At 41.4% G+C, this 13,866-nt stretch overlaps 1 protein-coding gene across 9 annotated transcripts in view; it reads right to left on the bottom strand.

Annotated features, from left to right (window-relative positions):
• Window positions 1-13,866, bottom strand: part of LOC126632446 (uncharacterized) — a 24,102-nt gene extending 10,236 nt beyond the window's left edge. For 3 of the 9 annotated variants that reach the window (XR_007626725.1, XR_007626730.1, XR_007626727.1), the window contains exons 1-4: window positions 13,600-13,835; window positions 13,414-13,499; window positions 12,222-12,302; window positions 11,884-12,013 (exon numbers count right to left, since the gene is read on the bottom strand). The gene's annotated coding sequence lies outside the window, so the exon portion shown is untranslated. Of the gene's footprint in view, window positions 1-2,393; window positions 4,126-4,233; window positions 12,014-12,221; window positions 12,303-13,413; window positions 13,500-13,599 lie in introns of those variants that run through there. The other 6 variants (XR_007626724.1, XR_007626723.1, XR_007626728.1 and 3 more) reach the window with 6 other exon arrangements.

Here is a 13,866-nt window from a genome sequence, read left to right as displayed (position 1 = left end):
TTCTCCAAGGAAATAGCACGCAAGGAAGAATACTCAGTCGAGGCAGCCATAAGTTCGGCAATCTTGATCTTCAAGAAAGAATAATCAACGTTAAGGTTGTCAATCACAAAAACAAGCTTCGACAAATCCTCCTTGAGCAACATAAGGTCTTCCAACGGACACTTAGAAATCCTCTCCTCAATATGGCTCTTGATCTCCATTGCCGCACCAAGACTGATGCGATGGATGAGTCGCTCAGTACCGTTCAGGTTCGACTCTCTCAAAGAGATCTCAGAGCTAGCTGGCAAAGGTGTTGGACGCATGATGGGTTCTTGCATACCTCTACCTACACATGGCAAACTCGGGAAGTTCGGCGGGTTTGGAACAAGCTCTGCACCAAGCGGATCCCCGATCTCCCTGTCTGTAGGTAGGTCGCCTGCAAATAACATCTCCGTATAGGAATAAATATATGCAGTTGCCAAATCAAAAGAACAAGAAGGCCCAACCTAAAGAAGACAAAGAAAGATGTTAGAAACGAAAGCCAAAATGATGAAAGCAGAAGAAATCACGAGAGAAAATGAAGTACATACATCTCTCTCAAATGGCACACGTTCATCGAATTAAGGAGGTATAAACACTTCTTTCTTCTTATGACGAAAATTGACATCGATGTCAACCTGAGCATCCTCAAGTGGTCGCTTGTTTGAAACTTGTTGACGCTGCTGCAAAATAAATCCATCTTCGTGCGAATCAACTTCATCTCCCATCTCTTCAGAAGCATTCGAATGTCGAGGAGACAAGCATGGGCATTGAGGCGCTAAAGCTACAAGTCTATCTTGTAAGGGAGTCGCACTTGCGCAATCAAGAGGTACCAGTTGCATAGGAACCACAGGACAACCCTCTCTCGATATATCATCGCATAAGTGAGAAGAATTGATACCACTTGCCATCTCCAAGTTCTTAAAATGTGCCTTTGACCACCAATGTGCTTAAACACAGGTCACTGGATTACTCTTGAATGCATCATTGGCTGGCAGCGTGATAACAGCATTTATGCATGCAGGGGTACAAGACTCCCAATGCATGTACACGGCTTGCAGGGATGCCGATTGGTTATTTTCCTTCAGCTTGCCTGGCACGTTTTGGGCAAAACCAAATTGCCTACTAAAACAGTGGAGACTATATGGCTGAACAATGCATCGGTCTTCTTGCCGCAAAGAAACAAACCTCGAGCGAAGACTTATAAGATAAGACAAGTCTGAGAAGCGGAGATGCGAATTGTCTATGATGCCTCGCCGCACCGAGCCAACTCTCGCTAAGGGGTCCATCCTCAAATCTTCACAACTTTTAAATAGCGCTCGCGTCTGCAAATCATCAAGGTTCTTTGCGAAGAGCACACCAAAATACTTCGTCATCAAAGGCCCCAGCTTGGCTCCAGTCAATGAAGAAGGCCTTGACTTGTCAAGAGTCTGACAAAGAAAAATGAGTGCCAAAATATTCACCCAACCAACCATACACATAGTGGTAAGAAAGCACCGCAGCACGATCTTCAGTGCTTGCTGAGTCCGAAACAATGCTCAAGCCCTTGTAAATGTTGGCTAAGACCGGAATAGCAAGGCTAAAAGACTCACCTGCAGCCATCTTGCTAGCAACTTTGAAAACTCCAGGATGGACTAAGTTGATGTCGCCTGTTGGGAAAACAAATTTACAAAGCCAGCAAGCTAAGAAAGCATCTAGGTAAGACTCCTCCACATGCTCTGATGCTATGCCAAGATCCTCAAACGCTCTCAACTCGTCAGAAGAGCGGCACCTGGTTGAGCCACTAACATCAGACGAGTCTGAGTCTCCCTTTGGCCTAGTGGTCTTGTTACGGCCACTTTTCTTCAAAAACTTCTTATACCCAAGGTTCTAAAAAACGCTAGTCGCTAGTCTAGCGGCAGGTTGGTGCCTAGCGCCTAGGCGGGGTCTAGGTGGGCGCCCAGACGGCCTAGGCGGATTTAGATAAATTTCTTGTATATCTTGTAAATAAATGTATACTGACATTTATAAAAAAAAAAAAATATATATACTTGTATGAAATCCCTAAATAAGATAGTAAAAAAATAATAAAATGTGTATCTAACAAGTATAGAAAATCAATAGGACTTATGCTATGAAACGGCCTGACAATCTAATGTTTTTTTAATAGGAAAAAAATTAATAGCACTTGATGCTATGGATGGATTGATAGGTGACAGCCTTTTTTCTTTATAAAAGTCAAGCTAGCTATCCAATTGGATAGAAACAAAACAAAACAAAAATTACATTAAATAATTTGAAAGTGATCACGTGGGTGTGGAAGGAAGAGAGAGAAATTAGTTTTTTCTCATCTTCTTCCTCTTCGCAAGAACACATGCAACTCATGAAACCCAGAAAAACCAGAACACAGCTAATATGCATTCATCATTTCTCAAGTTCGAACACAAAAAATTGAAATTCCCAGACCACCTAGGGCGCCCAAGGGCCGCTCAAGTCGCCTCAGCACCCGCCTAATCCATGTCCCAATTTTTCTCCCGATTTTGCATTAATCTCGACGGTTGGCCACTGCCCAGCGCCTAGGCACCGCCTAGGCCGATTTTTAGAACACTGCTTATACCTCATGGCCTCCCAGTAAACCAAAATCTGATCCATGATGAAATCCTCACGCCTGATTTACCTTGAGCATTCTGGAAAAGCTTGTGATACGCACAAAACAAATAACGGCAACTCACAGGCAATTCTCGACTATTGCAAAGAGAAAGTTCATCCGCGCTGGGAACGACATCGTCATAAAACTTACCTTGGATCGGCAAGCCTCATATCCTATAAAGATCCCAAAGTGAAATTGACATCTCCCCTTGTGCCGTGTCAAGTGTGTTGGTCGCTGAACACCAATGCTCAAAGAACGCACGAATGACGAAAGGATGACGATCATAACTAAACAAAAATGCATACACAGCGTGGTAAAGGCCCACGTTAGTAAGTACATCTTTAGATCGGCTTAGGACATCTTCAAGTCACTCCTAATAAAACTCATCAAAGACGGCTTTTCCAGTAGTCGATAGGGTACCATTCCAAGTCATGGCTCCGCTGTGGATGTGATCACCAAGAAGTTTAAACGAGGCCGGATGATGATCACGAGCATGGTGCAAAAGATTCAAAATAAGAATCCTCGATGTGCACGCCTTTTTCTTCGTATTTGGTAGAACAGAGTGTACCACATCCCAAGATACTTCAAAAGACCACGACTTAATATGCATAGAGTTGTCTTTCACGAGAAGAGCAATCGCCTTAGGACCAGTTAGTGGCGCGTAAAGCTTCAACGTTGTTCCTTCATCTTACGAATCATCTTCCTTCGCAAGAAAGGTGATGGTGTTGTTCTTAAAACATTTGAAAAATATCATAACCGCAAAACAAAACAAAAAAAATCAGCCACAAAACTTGAGCAGCACGACAAAGAAGGCAGCTACAGAGCGGTCCTTCAAGGCACGCTACAGTAGCAAAGGAAACCAAAATGTTACGTAATTGCACTACACAAACCCGCAGCGACTACGCAAGCAGTTTCTTGCATCACACGTTGACGTCACCACCAAGAAAAAATTGTGACCAAAAGGCATTACACAGCAAAGCCCCGTTGCAGTCTCTTGCACAGCACCACACGGCAGCGTACCATCGAGGGAAAACAGTGATCAAAAGGCAATACACAGCAAAACCTCGTTGCAGTCTCTTGCACAAGCACTAGGCAGCAAATACACTCACGTCCTACTACCACGTCTCTTAAAAACTTCATAAGGATCTCAGCATCATGCTCTGCCTTCTCAAAATTAAAAGAATTCTAGCATCACAGTAAAGAAATCCATCAGTGGGGGCACATACATTGTACATAAAAATTAGACACATCATATTATATCTATATACACACACACACACACAAAAGGTGATGGGACAATCAATGTCTGTGTACATACATATATATATATATATATACACACACATGTCAAATCTATTACTTAAAAAATAAAAAACAAAAAATAAAAAAAAGGCCTCACAAAATGAAGGCTGCACGAAGGAATTTGCTATACCCTGCCTTCTCTTCTTCCTGTCTGCAGCAACGTCTCTCTCTATCCTCTGTATATGATACATGTACACGAACAGGACGATCACATTCCATATATATGGCATATAATATATATATATATATATATATACACACACGAGGTGAATGGAGATACATACATAACCCAAATGATTGGAGTCGTGCTCTGCTGAGAGAAACTGCACAGAGGAATTTGTTATGCCATGTCTTCTCTTCTTCCCCTTTGCAGCAACATCTCTCTCTCTTTCCACTACAACTAAACTCCCACGAACAGCAACTCGCTCTTGTAGTTCAAACCTGCACTCGTAGCCACTCTTCTTGTCCAAGCACCGAGGTCACCACACGACAGACGCGAAGAACACGTCGCAGCAAAAAAACAAGACAGTGCAGCAAGAATGGCAGTACAGCGAGGGTGGTGAAGCAAGAACGGCAGGTAGTGCAACGGTAAAGCAACACGAAAGGCAGTTGCGGTGCAATTATATACGTATGTATATACAATGATCTCCAGAAAAGAAAGCGGCATGCTAGGATCTCTAATGGGACGAACAGCTTTGGGATCAAAGCAATAAGGCAGCACACAACGAAGAGCAAGCGAAGGTTGTCGAAGTACAGCAAGAGGCAAAGTCAAAACCCGATGTTGTATTACTTAAATCAAAGTCTACCCTACTTATATAGAGAGTGACTGCACTAATACTCAAAGCCCGCTTACAAAAAAAAAAAAAAAAAGTTGCCTCTACTCTAATTATGGCGACTGTGCAAGTCCGCATGCAAAAAAGGATGCAGGCGAAGAGTCCCATCGACGAACCCAGAGAAGCAGATGGAGTACAACGACTGTGCAAGTAATAATGCGGTGACTGTGTAAATGATAGTCTCCAGAAAACCAAGTGAAAACAGTCCGCATGCGAAAAAGAATGTTGTGCAGTGAGGAGTCCCATCGAGTAAACCCAACAGTGTCAATCTACCACACTCATCATCAGAACATGTACACACACAAAAAAGAATATGCAAACTATTGTTAGCAAGTCAAGAAAAAAAAAAGGAAAATAGTGGTGGAGACAGAATGATTGAAAGGAAGAAAGTAGGGGGAGGATCGTCTAAAAAAAGGGTGATGGAATAGTGCACGACACCACCTTGGAAAATGGTGATTACAAAAAAAAAAGAAAAAAAATGTATATATAAGTGTGTAAATGGTGGAATCTTGGTGCATCTGCACCATGCAAAAAAATAAAGGGGAAGTAACACATCTTAGTGAGATATACGTTTTATTTGTGTTTAGCACAATACACCGAATAAAATAAAGCATGTTCATTGATATCTCTAAGAAATTACAAGTGCGCACAAAAAAAAAAACAAAAGAGAAAAGACAAGAGACTTCACAAATGTTGCTCATGTGAAGCCTCAGCACTCGGCTGAACCCTAGAAGAATAAGGCACTAAAGATTGATCATGTGGCGCTTCAATGCTCGGTCGAACGCCAGAAAGTGAAGGCAAAAGGTGCCTTTGGAAGAAAGCCAAAAACTTCTGATGATCCCTTTGAATCCGACCTTCAGATGCTTGCAGATGATCAAGCTTTCTCTTCATGCTCGTCAAATAATCATTTGCAAGCATGCGCAACTCTCGATTCTCGCGCTTGAAACATTTGACCTCTCTTCCAAGGCTTTCCACCTCGGCCGTCAATGATTCAATTTGACGAGTTCGAGCAAGTAGGCGCTAGCTCATGTTGGACACAGAGCCCGCACATTGAACACTGAGGGCCTGGAAGTCTTGAACAACCAACTTATCGGACCGCCTTGAAAGTAGCTTATTATCTCTAGGAGAGAAGGTTCCTAGCTACAACCGTAGCTGTCGTTGCATCCCTTATCACAGAGTCTTCAACTGTAAGATGGTCATTAGAAGAAAAGAAGGACGGGCGCCATATATTACCCTGACGCTGCTCACTTGTATCGCTTCCGAGACTCAAATCTAAGCACATGTTACTCAGGTATGCCATTTTCAAAAATGGTAAAAGAAAAGGGTTAGAGGGAGTAAAATCTCAGGAATACAACAAAAACAATTTTCAAGGGCGGGCAATCTTCAAAGTGTTCATGTTAAACACAATTGACACCACTTTAAAAGAAGAGGCAACACGACCACTTGTTCGACCAAGCATTGAAGCGCCACATGATCAATCTTTAGTGCCTTCTTCTTCTAAGGTTCAGCCGAGTGCTGAGGCTTCACGTGAGCAACCTTTGTGAAGTCTCCGTCTTTTCTCTTTTGCTTTTTTTTTTTATGCACTTGTACTTTCTTAGAGATATTAATGGACATGTTTTATTTTATTTGGTGTATTATGCTAAACATAAATAAAACGTATATTTCACTAAGATGTGTTACTTCCCCTTTATTTTTTGCATGGTGCAGATGCACCAAGATTCCACCATTTACACTTATATATACATTTTTTTTTTGTAATCAACCTTTTCCAAGATGGTGTCGTGCACTATTCCATCATTTTTTTAGACGAAAATTCGCCATCCTTTCTCTACTTTCTTCCTTTCAATCATTATGTCTCCACCACCATTTTCCTTTTTCTTTCTTGACTTCTAACAATAGTTTGCACCTTCTTTTTTGTGTGTGTACATGTTCTGATGATGAGTATGGTAGATTGACACTGTTGAGTTTACTCGATGGGATTCCTCACTGCACCGCATTCTCTCCGCATGCGGACTGTTTTCACTTGGTTCTCTGGACTATCATTTACATAGTCACTGCACTATTACTTGCACAGTCGTCGTACTCCATCTGCTTCTCTGGGTTCGTCGATAGGACTCTTCGCCTGCATCATTTTCTGCATGCAGACTTGCACAGTCGCCACCATTAGAGCTGAGGCAACCTTTTTTTTTAAGCGGGTTTTGAGTATTAGTGCAGTCACTCTCTATATAAGTAGGGTAGACTTTGATTTAAGTAATGCAACATCGGGTTTTGTCTTTGCCTCTTGCTGTGCTTCGACAACCATCGCTTGCTCTTCGCTGTGTGCTGCCTTATTGCTTTGATCCCAAAGTTGTTCGTCCCATTAGAGATCTTAGCATGCCGCTTTCTTTTCTGGAGATCATTGTATATACATACGTATAGAATTTCACCGTAACTGCCTCTCGTGTTGCTCTACCGTTGCACTACCTGCCGTTCTTGCTGCACCACCCTCGCTGTACTGCCATTCCTGCTGCACTGTCATGTTTCCTTGCTGCGACGTGTTCTTCGAGTCTGTCATGTGGTGAGCTCGGTACTTGGACAAGAAGAGTGGTTGCGAGTGCAGGTTTGAACCACAAAGGCGAGTTGCTGTTCGTGGGAGTTCGATTGCGGTGGAGAAAGAGACGTTGCTACATAGGGGAAGAAGAGAAGACATGGCATAGCAAATTCCTCCGTGCAGTTTCTCTCAGCAGAGCACGACTCCAATCCTTTTGGTTATGTATGTATCTCCATTCACCTCGTGTGTGTGTGTGTGTATATATATATATATATATATAATATGCCATATATATAGAATGTGATTGTCATGTTCGTGTACATATATCATATACAGAGGATAGAGAAAGACGTTGATGCAGACGAGAAGAAGAGAATGCAGGGTATAGCAAATTCCTCCGTGCAACCTTCATTTTGTGAGGCCATTTTTTTATTTTTCATTTTTTATTTTTTGAAGTAATGGATTTGACATGTGCATATATATATAAAATATGATGTGTCTATTTTTTATGCACAATGTATATGCCCCCACTGATGGATTTCTTTGTTGTGATGCTAAAATTCTTTTAATTTTGAGACGGCAGAGCAGGATGCTGGGATCCTTATGAAGCTTTTAAGAGACGTGGTAGTAGGACGTGGGTGTATTTGCTGCCTAGTGCTTATGCAAGAGACTGCAACGAGGTTTTGTTGTGTAGTGCCTTTTGATCACAGTTTTTCCTCGGTGGTGCGCTACCGTGTGGTGCTGTGGTGGAGACTGCAGCGAGGCTTCGCTGTGTAATGCCTTTTGGTCATAATTTTTCTTAGTAGTAATGTCGACGTGCGGTACAAGAAACTGCTTGCGTAATCGCTGAAGGTTTGCGTAGTGCGATTGTGTAGCATTTTGGTTTCCTTTACCACTGTAGCGTGCCTTGAATGACTGCTCTGTAGCTGCCCTCTTTGTCGTGCTGCTCAAGTTTTGTGGCTGATTTTTTTTTTTTCGATCATGATATTTTTCAAATGTTTTAAGAACACCATCACCATTCTTGCGAAGGAATGCAATTCGCAAGATGAGAGAACAACGTTGAAGCTTTACGCGCCACTGACTGGTCCTAAGGCGCTTGCTTTTCTCGCGAAAGACAACTCTATGCATATTAAGTCGTGGTCTTCTGAAGTATCTTGAGAGGTGGTAGACTCTGTTCAACCAAATACGAAGAAAAAGGCATGCACATCAAGGGTTCTTATTTTGAATCCTTCGCACCATGCTCGTGACCATCATCCGACCTCGTTTAAACTTCTTGGTGATCACATCCACAGCAGAGCCATGGCTTGGAATGATACCATGTCGACTACTGGAAAAGCCGTCTTTAATGAGTTTTATTGGGAGTGCCTTGAAGATGTCCTAAACCGATCTAAAGATGTGCTTACTAACGTGGGCATTTACCACGTTGTGTACGCATCTTTGTTTAGTTATGATCGTCATCCATCCATCATTCGTGTGTTCTTTGAGCATTGGTGTTCAGTGACCAACACACTTCACACGGCGTAAGGGGAGATGTCAATTTCACTTTGAGATCTTCACATGATTGGAGGCTTGCCGATCCAAGGTAAGTTTAATGACGAGGTCGTTCCCAACACGGAGGAACTTTTTCTTTGCAATAGTCAAGGATTGCCTGCGAATTGCCGTTGTTTGTTTTGGGCGTATCACAAGCTTTTCCAAGATGCTCAAGGTAAATCAGGCATGAGGATTTCCTCATGGATCCGATTTTGGTACTATGAGCCCATGAGGTATAAGAAGTCTTTGAAGAAAAGTGGCCGTAACAAGACCACTAGGCCAAAGGAAGACTCAAACTCGTCCGGTGTCATTGGCTCAACTAGGCGCCGATCTTCTGACGGGTTGAAAGCGTTTGAGGATCTTGGCATAGCATCAGAGCATGTGAAAGAGTTTTACATAGCTACTTTCTTAGCTTGCTGGCTTTGTAAGTTTGTTTTCCCGACAGGCGACGTCAACTTAGTTCGTCCTGGAGTTTTCAAAGTTGCTAGCAAGATGGCTGCAGATGAGTCTTTTAGCCTTGCTATTCTGGTCTTAGCCAACATTTACAATGGCTTGAGCATTGTTTCAGACTTGGCAAGCACTGAAGATCATGCTGCGGTGCTTCCTTACCACTATGTGTATGGTTGGTTGGGTGAATATTTTGGCACTCGTTTTTCTTTGTCGACTATAAACAAGTCAAGGCCTTCTTCATCGACTGGAGCCAAGCTGAGGCCATTGATGACGAAGTATTCTGGTGTGCTCTCCGCGAAGAGCCTTGATGATTTGCAAGCGCGAGCGCTATTTAAAAGTTGTGAAGATTTGAGGATTGACCCCTTAGCGAAAGTTGGCTCGGTGCGGCGAGGCATCATAGACAATTCGCATCTCCGCTTCTCAAACTTGTCTTATCTTATAAGTCTTCGCTCGAAGTTTGTTTCTTTGCGGCAAGAAGACCGATGCATTGTTCAGTTATATAGTCCCCACCGTATCAGCAGGCAATTTGGTTTTGTCCAAAACGTGCCATGCAAGCTGAAGTAAAAGAACCAATCGGCATCCCTGCAAACCGTGTACATGCATTGGGAGTCTTGTACCCGTGCATGCACAAATGCTGTTATCACGCTGCTAGCCAAGAATGAGTTCAAAAGTAATCCAGTGACCCGTGTTTACGCACGTTGGTGGTTAAAGGCACATTATAAGAACTTGGGGATAGCAAATGGTACCAATTCTTTTCACTCAGGCGATGATATGTCGAGAAAAGGTTGGCCTGTGGTTCCTATGCAACCGGTACCTCTTGATTGCGTAAGTGCAGCTCCCTTACAAGATAAACATGTAGCTTTAGCTCCTCAACGCTCATGCTTGTCTCCTCGACATCCGGATGCTTCTGAAGAGACGGGAGATGAAGTTGATTTGCACGCAGATGGATTTATTTAACAGTAGCGTCAACAAGTTTCAAACAAGCGACCACTTAAGAATGCTCAGGTTGACAGCAATGTCAATTTTCGTCATAAGAAGAAAGAAGTGTTTAGACCTCCTCAATTCGATGATCGTGTGCCATTTGAAAGAAATGTATGTACTTCATTTTCTCTCGTGATTTCTTCTGCTTTCAACATTTTGGCTTTCGTTTCTAACATCTTTCTTTGTCTTCTTTAGGTTGGGCCTTCTTGTCTTTTTGATTTGGTAACTGCAGATGTTTATTCTTATACGAAGATGCTATTGGCAGGCGACCTACCTACAGACAGGGAGATCGGGGATCCACCTGGTGCAGAGCTTGTTCCAAACCCGCCGAACTTCCCGAGTTTGCCATGTGAAGGTGGAGGTATGCAAGAACCCGTCATGTGTTCAACACCTTTGCCAGCTAGCTCTGAGATCTCTTTGAGAGGGCCGAACCTTAGCGGTACAGAGCGACTCATCCATCGCATCAATCTTGGTGCGACAATGGAGATCAAGAGCCATATTAAGGAGAGGATTTCTAAGTGTCTGTTAGAAGACCTTATGTTGCTCAAGGAGGATTTGTCGAAGCTTGTTTCTGTGATTGACAACCTTAACATTGATTCTTCATCCTTGAAGATCAAGATTGCCGAACTTATGGCCGCCTCGATTGAGTATTCTTCCTTGCGTGCTATTTCCTTGGAGAAGTTGAGTTCAGACGTTAGAGCTCATCAGCTAGCAACAATAAACTTGTCACTGGCTCAAGTCCGGTCTTCTCAGCAAGCTGTTTCGAGAGATTATCAAGTCACAGAGACTTTTTTAACTTCTGTCCAGGTGCGTCTAGATGCGTTGGCTCAAGAGCGGGAGCAATTGGTAATCGAAGCATCGCAACTTGAAAGTGTTCTCGCAGGGCAGGGAACTACACTTGCTCAGTTCCAATTAGAGTTAAAATTGTAATTAGGGGTATTCAAGTCATCCGAAAAAAGCAAAATGTGTGAAGTCAAACCCAATTAATGAATTTGCTTATGTGAAACCTAGTCACTGGGTTTTATTTAGATAAAACGACCATATCGGGTTTTATGTAATGAAACTTAAGTTTCAGGAGCTAAAATCATATTTTCAATTTTTTTTTTTCATCCATTAGGCTTTTCTTTATTTTTAACTTCTCTTTCTATATCTAACATTTTTTTAATCAAACTATGTTTTTTGTCCACTAAAACGTGGCTTTCTCGTCAACCAAAAATGGGTAGTCATTAGTACCCACGCGTTGATGCAGATTTTTAAATCGTATAAAACATGTAGAAAGTTATGCTGTATATACATGATAGACATTATTTACACACGTGAAAAACTAATTGCAACCTTAAAAAGGTTTTTACTTCAACATAACGAAAACATTTTGCACGAATTTTAGTAAGAACTAACTAATATATATCAAGGGATCCCCTCTAATATACAATTTGCACAACTCAAGAATTTCCAAACTGGAAGGGTGATTAAAGTCGTTTCCTCAAAAAGAAATAACATAGCAAGAAGTGAAAAATGGAAAACCTAACTTACGTAAAAATAACATTATTTCTAGACATATTTGAAGTGCCGAATATGGGAACAAACTTATTAGTCATCGGATTACAAACCTTAGCAAGAACAAACAGCAATTTCTGCACCATTGTTTTCTAGCTTCATAGTCCGCATAGTCGGAGCTACGTAATAAATCTCTTTACGTCTTTGTGACATTTTTGAGCAATCCATGATACCCATGTGACACTGTTGGCAAACATTTCATTTTCAAATCATCAGGAAATCCAAGAATAAAACCAACCAAATACTTGAGACGAAAAAGGGAAAAACTACTTGCATATTGAACTGAAGGAAAAAATTTATATATAGAAAATACAATGCTCTAAGCACAAACCCAGGAGCACAAAACACACAATTGATATTCACAGTAATCAGCTATACCAGAATCACTAACCAAGAAAGACCTGATAGTAAACAGTTTTAGTTATGAAGAGAGTTTGCATCTGCTGCAAGTCTCCAAGTACTTTTGTCGGGACTGCAGTGAAGGGAAGGGAAAAAGAATTAGACTCTAACATAAAGTATCTTATAAATATCATACATGTCATGAAAAACATGTATTTTGAAATTATAGATACAATTTATACATCGATAGAGTAGACAACGGGAACGGCTAAAGCATCAATATAAAAAAAAATAAAAAGCATCAGTGGACATAGAGCCTATGATAAACGTCAAGTAATTGACATTAAGTCAAAAAGGCATATGCTAAAGTGTAATTAACCCGACCTAGTTTAATTCATGAACTCAACTCGGTTATCCCATCATATTCTTAATAACTATCCAAACCATGAATGAGATATTGTTGGATCATCATCCAAGAACTGATTCAGATGATTCTTTAAGAACCAATGGAAGAAAATATGTTAACAACGGAACCATGTATGTGAGGCAAGTTGGTTTGACATGAAAACAAAAGGTGAAATTGTCCACTTAAAAGTCACGCATTATTGTTGAAGGAATATGTCAGAGCGTCCATTCTTCTAAGATAACGATGAATCATGGCCAGCTGAGACCTCATTTTCAAAGATCTCCTCTTGTAAATCAAATGTAATTTTGCCTGAAGGTGAATCTTTGTAATAACCCATAACCCAGAACAATGTTTAAAAGCCAATTTATACACTGAAAACTACATAACTTCACGTCTCTTCTAGAAGGTAACGTTTTTGTTCTAATCCATAACCTAGAACAATGTTCAAAACCCCAATCTGAAATTTTATCTGGGTTCTAACTTCTATAATTTCCAAATCACAAAATTCCAGTATGGGTATGCCGAAACACAATCAAAAATTCAAATTCTTTGTGTACAGGACAACATAAAGATTGAGAGTTTTTTTTTTACTTCTACAACTCTACACACTTTCGAGCCCTAAATTTTCCCGGAAACAAACAGAAAGTGAAAGAAGTACTTGGTTCGAAAGAGCAGACGCTCGAGTTTTGTGGAACAGTGATGGCAGAGATCTCTGGTGAGAAAGCTAATAAGATGGACCAAACCATTGAAAAAAAAACCCAGATTTTTAAAATTAAAATCAAAAAAATTTGAACAAAGAAAAGAGAACCAAAAACCAAACCCAAAACAAAGAACTCACATGGAAACCCAAGCTTTCTGGGTTTAAAATTTCTTCAAATCAGAACGGGAGCCAAGCTTTCCTGGGTATGGCAGAGTGGAATTGGACTTGGATGAGGCGAATTGAAGGAATTTTAGTTTTGTTGTCAGGAGAACAACACGAACAACCCAATCCAAACAAAATTCTACAGAGAGACAGAGGACTTACCACGAAATCTAAGCCCCTTAAGGAATTTCTTTGAATCGGAACGGGATAGAAAACATATGTTCTGGTTCGTGCAAAATAGGGAGAGAGAACTGGAGTTCGTGTAGCAAATGGAGGACTACCGGAAGAAAATGAAAAGTCCAGCTTTGTGAGAGAAAGAAGTCGAAACCGAAGGAAAATTCGAGATGGTGGAAGCGGAGCAGTCGACGATGATCGACGCGTGGGCAGCGTGGACAAATACGTAAATCCACCGTGCATGGAGGAAAACAA

Source organism: Malus sylvestris, chromosome 8 (assembly GCF_916048215.2).
Source record: "Malus sylvestris chromosome 8, drMalSylv7.2, whole genome shotgun sequence".
NCBI classification, from domain to species: domain Eukaryota; kingdom Viridiplantae; phylum Streptophyta; class Magnoliopsida; order Rosales; family Rosaceae; genus Malus; species Malus sylvestris.
Note: the sequence above shows the minus strand (reverse complement) of the source record. Positions and strands in the feature narration are given on the sequence as shown.